Raw genomic sequence first — 13,290 nt, 5'->3', positions numbered from 1 at the left:
AAGCACATGCACAACTATAGGAGTAGCCATAGATGTGGCCACAGGTTCGGCACCAAGTACAATAGTTACAAATTTCATTGCAACAGATGGGATCAGACCTAGGTGCCAGGGGTAGTGGGATAGGACATGGTTGCTGGAAAAGGTAGAGGACAGAGGAGCAGGCCCCATGGCAAGAGGCTCCATAGCAATAGGTGCCACTACAGTAGCAGGAACCACCATAGTAGTAGGCACCACCACAGTGGCAGGCACCTGAGATGCTTGATCAGAACATGCCAGATCAACTTGTGACTGGGGTGTAGGACACAGTATGGTGCTATCGAGAGTGGATTCATTAGGCCTCCTGACTATTGGGAGATCTATAGATATAGGTAGCTGTCCAGGACTCACAGTTGGTGGAGCAGTAGTGAGAGATTGATCGGTGGAGAGAGCATGTCGAGACTGCTGAGCAGAGATTGGAGATTACGTAGGAGGAGATCTGCCTTCAGTCAACTTGGGCAACTTACTACTTTGCTACATATTCGATAGTGGTGCTTGATGAGACTCTGCAGGTGCAGTGATTCTCATAGTATGCTCAAGAGTTAGGAGGTGCATGACCTCCTAGTAGACCTGACATGCCACCACCTCCTCCTTCGCCTGTGGCTCCTACTCCTGCTCCTCCTAGAGATGAGAGCACAAGGTATAATTAGATGCTGTGCATCTTGCTCTTGATTTTTGATCTCTGGCTATGTATCGATTGGTGTGCCAGCACCATTTTGTATTATTGTGATCGATAGCACTTGAGTAGTGCCCATTTTTGTACTGACCCATTTTTTTGAGAGATATACATACGAGATTTTGAGTCAAGTATTCCTGTGTTCATGTCATTGTTCATTTTACTTTACTTTGATGTACATGAGATGTTAGTATGATGATTATGAGATGTATGTTGTACTTTGATATGAATGCATATGCATTTTAATGTGATTATGAGCATGTAGAGTAGATATTATGAGTATATGGATGCAATGCATATGGAAATGGACTGACATCTCATGTAGTGTTGCATGTTTTTGCTTGATAGTGACAAGTATTCCATTGAGGAGTACAAATTGATGAACCAAACATTTGTTCAACTGTGGAAAAATCAAATATGTTTGAAGATGCCCCCAATCCTTTATCACACAAGGGAGAAATAGAATCACAACCGAATTGCATGCGTATGCAAGTGAAGTATGTAATGCAAGACTTATGTTAAATGCAACCCTAGTTACCAAGCCTCGATGATTTATCATCACTAGATATAGAACAAAGCTCGTATGTTGTATAATTCCCACTAACATTGCAATCATGGGAATATGAATAGAACATATGTTATAGGTTTGTTGAGATTAAATGTAAGCATTCGAGGCACAAGAAGCCAGAATGACCAGAACATTTGTCCATTTTAATGTAGCAAGTTAACATAAGCATCAAAGCATAAACACTAGGATGACCAGAATGTTGCTTGCATGACAGGCACACCAAACACATGGGAGATCCATCTTATGCTCAGTATTAAGTAAGTATTCTATCTGCAATGACCTTTGCATTTGTAACTTGAGATAGAAGTGTGCTAGGTGTACTCGCAGTGACCCGTACATTCACTTAGGAGGATGAGTATCAGTATATACTGTAGCATGAAGAGTTCACTCCAATAGACAAGGTGAAGTACCAATATCATTTATGTATTCATATAAAAGGAATCAAGGTACACTTGGCCATCCAATGCAAGATGGAGGCTCTTATAGTGGACACCCCTCTTATAGGCATATGTCAACTAATTGTAACTAAATCACAAATAGAAAGCAAAGAAAAGATCATGTCCGAGTCATTACTTCTCTAGTCAAAGATGACATCATCAAATTGCTCAAGGAGATATGATAAAGAAAAATGAAGGAAACAAAGAAAATGTTTAGCATATCCAAACAAGTATATCATTTTTGAGTTCAACATTTTTTGGATTAATGTCAAGTGTTAGTGTCCAGAACATGTTTGAAAGAAATCTCTTCAGTAGGGTGATGACAGTAGGTAGACATAGTCAGAATGACTAGTGATTGAGGTCAAAGAGGAAACTTCACGATGAAGAACCTAAAGAGGACTAAGTGACAGTAGATGGAAATAGCCAGGACAACTGGTGACTGATGCAAGAGAGATCTTCCATAAAGGAATCTAGAGACGTGACCCAAGCAATAGTAGGCAGACACAGCTGAAACAACTGGTGACTATTGTGAAAGAGATTCTATGATGAGAATCTTGAAAGAGTGATACTGGTGATAGTAGGCAGATGCAGTGAGGGTCACTAGTGATTGTCATGAAGAAGATTCTATGAGGAGAATCTCAAAAGAGTGACACTGGTGATAATAGGCAAGCACAGTGAGGACCACTGGTGACTATCGCAAAGAAGATTTTGAGGAAAATCTTAAAAGAGTGACACTAGCGACAGTAGGCAGATGTAGTGAGGACCATTGGTGACTGTCATGAAGAAGATTCTATAAGAAGAATCTTGAAAGAGTAGTGATACTAAAGGGGAATGCCCTCAAGCCATGACAAGACTCAATCCATAGATACATGACGAAAAGAAAGAAAAGCAAGAAAGTGAAAGCATGAAAGTGATTGTATAGAATAGCCAGAAGATGCACTGCAAGATGGAGCATTGGGAACAAGAGGTGCCTATTTACCAAATTTTCACCATCTTGGTAGGATTTTCTTTTTTTGCTACCATGATACCTGTTTCCGAGTTTTCACGAATGGCACTTTTCTTGTTTTTCATTTTTTTTGTATTTTTTTTGAGTTTTTAAATTTTTTTTAATTTTTCACTTTTTTTTGGTGTTACCAAGGTGCCTATTTGCTAGGTTTTCACTAGGGTAACAATGTTTTTTAGGACTTTTTTTGATTTTTAGGATTTTTTCAAGACATACAGATATGTACAAAGAGCTTACTGATATCAGATCAACTATAAAATTGCTTCAGGTGGAGAGTGTTGACAAGTTCTTTAAGCACTTCTCCTTTGGTTGTGGAAAGTTGATAGGTGCTAGATCCATATACTGCAGTAATGATGTAAGGACTGAGCCAGTTCGGTTCAAAATTTCCTTTTTGTACTCGTTGTTGTTGATTCTTAGGGTTCTCTCTTAGGATGAGATCACCCAACTAGAAGTCACGTGTCTTGAACCTCTGATTGTAGCTTCTCGCCATTCATTGTTGATATGCTTGTAGATGATCCATGCCACTTGTCGACGCTCATCCAGTAACACAAGCTCTTGAAGTCAAGCTATCTTGTAGTCATCATCAGTGATAAGGCCCTTCATAGAGATTCTCAAGGTAGGAATTTCAACCTTTATTGGAAGCACAACATCCATACCATACACCAACACAAAGGGAGTCATGTCTGTTTGAGTTCTAATGCTTGTCCTATATGGCCATAGGGCTGGATTGATTTGGAGATGCCAGTCTTTCTCTGATTTGCTGATTGTGTGATGAATAATTTTGAGGATCACCTTATTGGATGCCTCAGCTTGGCCATTACCTTGGGGGTAATAAATGGAAGACCAATGTTGTGTGATTTTGAATTTCTTGCATAATTCCTTGAGGTATTTATTCTTGAATTTTCCTCCATTATCAATAATGATTGAGGATGACACACCATATCTATAGATGATGTAGTTTGTGATGAAAAGTGCTACAATTTTTCCATCAGCAACTATGAGAGGTACTACCTCTACCCATTTTATGAAATAATCTATAGCCATGATAATGAACTTATGTCCATTAGAGGAGGTTGGGTGGATCTGTCCCACTAAGTCAAAGGCCCATTGTTGGAAGGGCCATGTTGTAGTAGAGGGAATCAACTCTCTAGCTAGAGCATGGATGAGATTCCCATGTAGTTGACACTGCTTGCAAGATCTAGCATACTTGATAGCTTCTTGCTCGATTTTGGGCTAGTAGTAACCAGCATAAAGGAGTTTGCGAGCTAGTGTCAGGTCATTGGAATGAGATCCAAAAATGCCCTTGTGAATGTCAATTGGTGCATGTTTGGAATCTTCGAATTCTAAACACCTAAGGAGCATTCTGTCGAGACCTCTCCTATACAAATCATCAGCAAAAATGACATAATGCGAAGCATTATGGATTAGGTAACATTTCTCATTTTGGGTCAGACCTTTTGGAATGGTTTGATTGTGAAGGTAGGAATAAATGTGATGGTAGTAAGATGTTTCTTGTCCTATAATAGAACAAATCATCTTATAATCAGGAGTTTCATAGGCTGGGTAGTGTAACGCTTCCACCAAGAACTCATGTTGGAGATCATTTTTAGGCATTTGTAGTAGGGAGGCTAGAGTGACCATGGCATCAACCACTTTATTATCTGCTTGTGGAACTTGTTGTAAGGTGATGTGTGCAAAATACTTCTTTAAGTCATCAACGATGCACTTGTAAGGAATTAGTTTCTCATCCTTTATTTGGTACACATCATTAACTTGGTTGATGACAAGATGAGAGTCACCAAATATATCTAACGAATCCACTCTCCATTTAGCTATAATTTTCATGCCATTGATCAAAGTCTCGTATTTAGCAATGTTGCTTGTACAAGGAAACATAATCTTGTATGCTTTGGGCAGTGAGTATCTCTGTAGTGTAATGAAGAGTAATCCAACACTTGATCCTTGTTGTGTGAAGGACCCATCAAAGAACATAACCCATGTGTGGTGCATGAGTGTTAGAATTGACTCATCTAGGAAATCAATGTTCATTGGCAGAAGACTTTGCATGGGTGCATCGACCAACTAATCTACAATTACTTGTCCCTTGATAGCCTTGTGTTCAATGTATTGGATGTCAAACTTGTTGAGTATCATAACCCATTTAGCCAATCTTCTTGTGAGAGTGACCTTACTGAGCAAATACTTTAGTGGGTCTATATTAGCCATGAGCCTCATAGTGTGGGCAAGCATGTAGTGTCTCAATTTTTGGGAAGCAAAGACAACTGTCAAGCAAGCTTTCTCAATAATGCTATAGTTCTTCTCATAAGAGACCAGTGATCAGCTCAAGTAGTAAATAGCCCTTTCTTTTTTGTCATTATCTTCCTGAGCCAACATGATTCCCAAAGATGTTTTAGTGGCTAAAATGTATAAAAGCAAAGGCTTCCCATGAATAGGAGTCATCAAGATTGACAGATTGACAAGATATTGTTTGATCTGTGTTAAGCTTTGCTCACAATCCTAGTTCCAATTGAATTTCACACCCTTATGTAAGGTCTTTGTGAAGGGTTGTGATCTATTCGCCAATTGTGAAATAAAGCTGCAAATAGATTGAAGCCTTCCCTATAGTCCTCTCATCTGACTGATGTTCCAAGGTGGTGGCATGTCCATTATTGCTTGTACTTTCTCCAGATCTACCTCAATTCCTTTTGTAGAAACAATGTATCCTAGAAACTTCCCTAATGTGACACCAAATGCACATTTCTTAGGATTGAGTCAAGGACTAAATTTTTCCATATGATCGAGGATGGGCCCCAAATCTTGTAGATGAGTATTGCGTTTAGCACTTTTGACCAAGGTATCATCAACATAGTCCTCCATGACTCGATGCATCATATCATGGAAATTTGTAGTAACAGCTCGTTGATATGTAGCACCAGCATTCTTCAACCCAAATGGCATCACATTCCAACAAAAGGTTTCCCATGCACATGTGAAAGCCATTTTCTCCTGGTCTTTTGGCACAATTTTTATCTGATTATATCCAAAAAAACCATCCATAAGTGAGTACATCTCATAGCCAACTATCATGTCCACGATCATATCAATATTAGGGAGCAAAAAGTCATCTTTAGGACATGCCAAGTTAAGATCAAGGAAGTCTGTACAAACTCTAATATATTAATCATGCTTGAAAATTGGAACAATATTGGATATCCATTCAACATAATCAATTGCATGGATGAAACTAGCTTTTAGAAGTTTCTCCAATTTTGCTTTGATGAGTAATGCAACATGAGGATGCATTTTTTGAAGCTTCTATTTAACTGGTTTGATGCTTAGTGCTATGGTCAAGTGATGCATGATAAGATTAGGATCCAATCCTAGCATGTCAGAGTATGTCCAAGAAAAATTTATTTTATTTTCTTTGAAAAAGGCAATGAATTTTCCTTTTCTTCAAGTGACAGTGACTGTGCCAGATGTATCATATGAGGATGTTCTTCTATGCCCAGGTTAATTGGTAGTGTCAACTCTATCAAAACTGATGATCTCTTCTGAAAGTGACTAGGAAGTGCATCAAATATCTCATCCGCAGGTGCCTCAGAGACATTTTCACCCTTGGATACATCTTTTGTTTTTACTCTTTTGGGTTCTGACATTGCCACAATGTGGTTTTCACCATCAGACCTTTTGCATTTTTTCTTTTTAATTGTATGACTGAGATATTTGATGTTATCCTCAGTCATGTTGACACCCTGCTCATTGGTGGAAGACATTACAGGTTTGATAGCATTTAGGTAATAGGTGAGAGCATAGTCATTCTAGAATGTGGGGACTTCGCTAGATGCATTGGGGTTCCAGTCTATAAGCTAAAAATGTGTGAGTGAGAGAGTAGTGGCTAGTTCAATTGCATTCATAGTATAGTCATTAAGTGCTTGGACTAGAAATTTGAGACCTACGGTGACCTCATCCATAGGTGTGTTCAAATGCCTCAAAGTATGAACGTTAGTAATTGATGACTCTAGGAGACTAGTTGGATCCAACCCATGTGACCTAACCCTAGACGTTTCACCCACTTGGATTTGGTTTTCATAGACATGCACTTGGTCAATGTCTTTATCAGTAGTTGCTTCTAAAAGAGAGTCAAAATCATATTCCTTATAATCAGTGTTACATGAAAAGAGATTATAGAACTCCCCAATAGTGATAGGGACATAGTCACCTTCATCCTTTGGGTTCTTACAAAAATACTCAATACGGTATGACTGACTAGATTCTCTCTTTTCTGAATGATATTTGAGTTGCTCAGTACTGTCCTTAGAAGAGTCACTATTATCATCCATAGTGCTAACACATGGCACAAAGTCATCTGGTTCAGTAAAGAATTTAGTGAGATCATAAGGGTTAGGATGAGGATAGGAATCCTCATCATTAGATTCTTCCTCTTGAGTATCTGACTCAACTTGTGACTCATTTTCAGATGAACTCTTAGGGGTTGGTATGAATTTATTTGATCCCAAATGAAAAGGAACCTTCTTAAATCTTAGGCCAATTGTATCACGGTTTCTCCAAGCTCTTGTTTTGCTAGGATCAATTAGGCAATTGTTATTGAACCCAATAGGGCCAATTCCCTTGTAACCAAAACACTTCATAAGCCTAAGACTAGGCCCATATTTCTTAGGAGTGATTTCTTGAGCTTGCTTCATTAGGTCCACTAGAGCCTCTTCCTTGTAAAGCCATGCTGCAATAGCTCTATTTTCACTTTCATTTTCTGAGGGCACTGTAGCCTTGAAAAAAGCACCATTATACTAGGTTTGAGGTGTCATCACGAATGACTTCTTTGCCTTTGAAGGTCTCCCATAATGTCGAGGAGACTTTAGGAGAGATGTTAATGAGAGAACTGGTACAATGTGGTACTCTCCCATGCCAGTTTCTTTCAATTTGAATGACTGCTCAATTTGTTTCAGCTTATTGTCATGATAATCAGTGGACTCATGATTAGCAAGGATGAAAGTTTTAGCAGCCTTGAGCATATTGCAGGTATAGCTAGTAGTGGTAGGAATAGTAACTTTGGAGCCATGAAATGGGAACTTGATGCATTGGTGGTATGTGGATGGAACAACGCACATCTCATATATCCATGGCCATCCTAATAGAATGTTGTAAGCCAAGGGAATGTCAAGCACCTGATAGGTGACATCCCTTTCTATAGGACCGATGTGAATGGGCAAAACCACAAGACCTAGAGACTTTTGTTCCACTTTTTCATATGCTTTGATAGTGATCTTACATTGAGGATCAATAGAGTTCTTAGAATAATTAAATTGTCTAAGGAGAGTAGCAGAGACAATATTTAGGCTAGCGTCATTATCGATGAGTACTCGATGAACATGTGTCTAATGGATCATAACCTCAATATGTAAGGGTTGATTGTGTGGGTGACTTAGTGAGTTATCATTCTCCTTGGAGAAATTCATGAGATAAGGTGAGGTCAGTTGATCTACCATGGATTGAAATCTCTCAAGATCAAGATCTTGAGGAACATTTGCCTCCGTGAGGGCTTTGTCCAGAATCTGCCTATGAGCAGGCAAGATTTTAAGTAGCTCAAAGATGGAAATCTGAGCATTAGTTCATTTTAATTGATCAAGAACACTATAACTAGTTGGTGTCAAGTTTGTTGTGGGCTTTTCACCTTTGCCAAATGAACCAGAAAGGGCTTTGCCTTTGTGTTGTTTAGGATCTGAAGTAGGAGGTGCAGGGCCTTTGAGCACCAACTCAGCACCAAATGCATGAAAACATTAGCACAATGTTGAGAGGGTGTATTATGCATTGCATTGAGAGTAGGGCCCCTTAAGAAAAATGGTGTCTTGGGTTTGTCATCATCTTGTTTTCCCTTAATGGTAATAACATCATAGTATTCAGAATCCACAGGTTCAACCATGTGAATGACATTGTCATCATTGGAATATGTATAGTTGACCTTGTTGTAGGGTTGTGGTTTCAAAGTCTCTTCTTTCATAAGCTAGGAAAGGTTTTTTGAATGCCTTGTGATCCAAGTTTTTGTTATGTCCATCTACCACAAGATCACCAGCATCAATCATGTCCTAGACTTTATGGTGCAAGTTTATGTAGTTGCTCGTTTTCTGTCCTTTATTTTGGTGATACTCATAGAATGAGGTTTCATTCCACCATGGTGGATGTGGTTGCAAATCATAGGGATGAGGATTATCCATTGGTGAAATAAGCTTATTTTGTAGCAATGTTTTGTAAATCACATCCAAAGGTTCTCCCAAGGGTGTATACTCTCACTTAGGGTGTGTGGCCCAAGAATTTCTCGATTTGTTCCCAAATGTTTTATTGTCAAGGGGAAGCTTCTCACATTTTTGGCCACTTTGAGGCCATCTGTGAGATTAAATGCTGCTTTAGCAGGTTTGGGTGTGACATTGTTAATGACTCCATCATGTACAATTTCTCGGTTCTTGTTGACATGTTTGGTTTTATCCTTGTTAGAAGTGGAACCTTGTTTTATGTCCCTCTGAAGAGTAAGTTCACCTTTCTTGACCATAAATTCTTTGGTACAGATAGCCTGCATGATCATGTCTTCAAAGGTATATGGACCTTGAAGTTGGACTTTATATCCGAAATTAGGTAGGAGGTTATCAGTGAAAATGTCAAGCTTCTTCATTTCTAGAATTTTGCGAGAATACTTAGTGTATAGTTGTCTCCACTATTGGAGGAATGTGAGAAAAGGTTCTCCAACTTTCTATTTAAGGTTGCATAAATCTTGAATATTTACAGGGTGTTGTATGTTATGAGAATACTGCTAAAAAAATAGATTGGCAATTTCATCAAACGTCTTGATACCAGGAGGTAAATGTGAGAACCACTCCAAAGCCTGACCACCTAGGCTTCTAGGGAATAAATGCACGAGGTATGTTTGGTTGTGTATAAACTCCATAGATAAAGCACCAAATTCCTGCAAGTGACCTTGAGGATTTGTAGTACCAAAGTACTTGTCATACTTGGGTAGCTCTATGCCTCGTGGGAAAGGTGACATGTTTATGCTTTTGCCAAATGGAAATGAACAAAGAGTGTCCAATGCGTATTTCTTCATGGGTTTCTCCTTCTCATGCATCATCTGAGCCAGTTGATCTTACATAATTTTCAATTGTTTTTGAAGTTTAGAAGTCTTAGTTTCTTCTTTAGGCATGATAATGGTTTCCACATCGAAATGAGAGGGTAGCTTAGCTCCCTCTTGGGAAAGTTTGAGAAAGTACTTTTCTTTTTCTTTGTTGAGTAGGATTCCCATGACTTTTTGAAATTTTTTGTCTCTTCAAAATTTTGCTATGTGTTTAGGGAGTATTTCTACCTCTTCTTGTTCCTCATCAGCGTCATAGTCTTTCCCTTTCTCTTTGTCATTCCTAGGTGGTTCTTGATGTCTACTATGACTACCATGTTCAGGTTCATGATTTGTAGGAACATGTTTAGTTTTAGTGTGCTATGTTTCAAAAGGTCCTCTAAAAAAGGAATCAGACATCATGTTTGGTGATGTAGGACCTCTACCTATCTCAATGTCCTCTTGATATAAAGGATTCCTAATTTGTTGCAAGTTGATGGAAAATGTTTTTCGACTTCAAGGTGACCTGGCAGGTGAGGGAGATTGTGAAGATGTCTCACTAGCTGAACTAGACACAGATTGTGTAATGAAAGGTAAGCAACCTCTACCATGATTATGACCCCTAGCATGACCACATTTAAGGTTATGGGGATAAAACACATTTACACTCCTTGTCGCTATTGTCATAGATGAGGGAAAAGAGCAAAAAACCTAGACAAGTACTGCACTAAGACTGAGTCTCAATAGGGTAGGACAAGAATGACATATACTAAGGCACGAGTAGTCTGATTTGAAGGCTAGAAAAGCCAAAGGTTATCACTATTTTAACATGAACTATGACAAGCATTTAAGAGATGAAGACAAAAGATAACTCAAGAGATGAGACCAGTCAAAGTACAAGACACAAGTATTTAATTAAGCAAAATGCCGCTATTTCAGGACTATTTTTAGACATAAAATGACAAATTAGTGCAAGAAACTGACTAGACTAAGATCATAGATTAATCAAACTGATTAATTTGACAATTTCAGAGCAAAATTTTGCATGAAGATTTTCTGCAAGTCACACGAAGAAGTTCACAAGGTCGTGTGAAGACTCATGACAATGGTTTAATTTTGCATGAGAAATTTTTACAAGTCACGCGAAGACTTATGATAGTGGTTTAATTTTGTGCAAGAAAGTTTTACAGGTCATGCAAAGACTTATGGTAGTGGTTTAATTTCATGTGGGTATATGCAAGATCTTGTGCAAAGACTGAATGGGCTCGCATGAAAAGATGAATTCTAATGTGAAAAAGTACAAGTCTGTGCAAAAATTAGGACCAGATTAACAACATTGTTGGATTTCAAAGAGATTTTTAGACTATTCAGATAGATTGTTGATTCATTTGGAAAATTTTAGATAGATAGCAAGGTTGATTTTCAAGTGTTTACACAACATTTGGTTTTGAAAAAGGCAAGTGTTTTCAACAAGACACGGGAAGCAAGCAGTATCGAATACAATCCAACTGAGGGCAAAGCAACTCAGAGGGACAGGGGAGTCTTGACTTTTAGTTTGTTTGAGAAAGTTTGGACATGTTTAGGACTTGATAACAAACACACTTTATCTCTAGAAACAAAAATTGGTAGAGAAGGCGAAACCTTTGTCCCACATCTTATGCACATGCGTGTACCTCACACAGCTATGTCACCCTATAGAGGGCACCCATATTTTGGTATATTCAAAGGACTCAATAGTATATGCTAAAAAAGTGCCCTTGTGGTAGGGGACAAGCGTGTATACCACCTTCAAACATCCAGTAGCATGCCTATGGTGAGGTCTACATGAGAGATTTTTCACCCTCTCCTTGCACAAAGATTATGCCTCCTTTTGAAGGTGAACTGGGTGGCTTCTAACTAAGACATTTTTTACTTGGCTTCCATTCGAATTAATCCCCAGTGGCTCCACAAGAAGAGTTGAGGCCAATAGCCCATACTAGCATCTGAAAGTGCACACTACTTGCTTAACAAGCTAGGGGCTGGCACCAACCAGTGGGCAGACAAAGCTTCCGCTTGATATGCGATATCAAGAATTAAAGGGAAGAAATTAATCCAGCTTTGGAGTCTTTTTCTCTACAAAGCATCTTGATTATAGCGAGTTGGAATCTCTGGCAAAAGGAGTGTGCTCACTTGGGTCATTCTTGGAGGTTGGATCACTCCGATAGGCCCTCTACAGGATTGACTCAGACTAGTGGTTTGATCGCAAGGGTCAAAGTTTCTAATTTCCCTCAAGGGGAAAGAGCATACTCCTCTACCTTACTTTCTCATCCAAATACACAAAACAAGTTAATTACTGACTTAGCTTAATCAATCCCACCTTGGCCTATTCCAAGAATTTGATTCCTTAAAAGGAAATCATCATCCCTTCATTAAAGGCTTCGTTTGGGAGAATCACTAAGTTGCTTTCCTCCGTCGGAATGCCATCTTTTGAAAGCATCTAGGTTTCTAATTCACCCTTGGTCATGACCTCCAAGTGGTGAAGAGCATAATCCCCTATTCTTCCATCTTGCACCTAAGAAGTTCACAAGCCCTATTTAATCTAATTTTGAAAGCAAGAAAATAAGACACACATTGTTTTGTGGGTTTTAATTTTGATCTTTGACAAGCGTATCTTCGGCAATCATCTTGCAAGAAAACTTTTAATCCATGTTTAAGTGGGTTTTAGAAGGAATCTTTGGCAAATTTCTTGCAAAAAATAGTTAGGCTGTAGCAAAAACCAAAGAATAGATTAAGACAAGCATGTTAGTAAAATCAAATAATTTGAATATAAAAAATTGCTCAAAAATTAAAGCTACTATTACAAGATCTCATGCGAGATCTCTAACAGAGTCGTGTGAAATTATTATTAGGCTTGCACAAAATTCTTTTACGGCCCACGTGAAGAAAATAGGTGCCACGTGAAGTTTTGCATGCTTGGGCACTTTCTCGCATGACACACATAGAATCTTTGCATGAAGATTCAAAATCCTCGCATGAAAAGGAATAGTCTCACGCAAAAATTCAAAACCTGTACAGAATTGTACGGACAAAGAACATGAAAATGATAAAAGAAATTCAGAGTAAGGCTAGAGAAATTGATTTTCTCGGCCCCATGATGGGCGCCAGAAATGTATGCGTAAATATGTGGCCTCTATTAACACACACAATTCAACATGATCATTGTATGCAGATTCATCCTAGAATGAACATGAGATTGTTCACCCAAGATTTTCCCTGCAAAGTGACCTATTGCCTTCTATCTAAAGGGATTTTTTTTGTTAATATCCTTAGAATCAAGGTGCAAGCAACCAGACCCTCTAAGAACGAAGGATTTAATGAAATGCAACTAGTCTAGATGAATGTGCAAAGTATTCTAAATGAGATATGCAATGTAATCTAAGAACAAGTGAAGGAAACTAGATTAATCATATGCATATT

Source organism: Cupressus sempervirens, chromosome 4 (genome assembly GCF_028749045.1).
Source record: "Cupressus sempervirens isolate cs-2001-9-10 chromosome 4, ASM2874904v1, whole genome shotgun sequence".
NCBI classification, from domain to species: Eukaryota; Viridiplantae; Streptophyta; class Pinopsida; order Cupressales; family Cupressaceae; genus Cupressus; species Cupressus sempervirens.
This window is presented reverse-complemented; position numbering follows the sequence as displayed.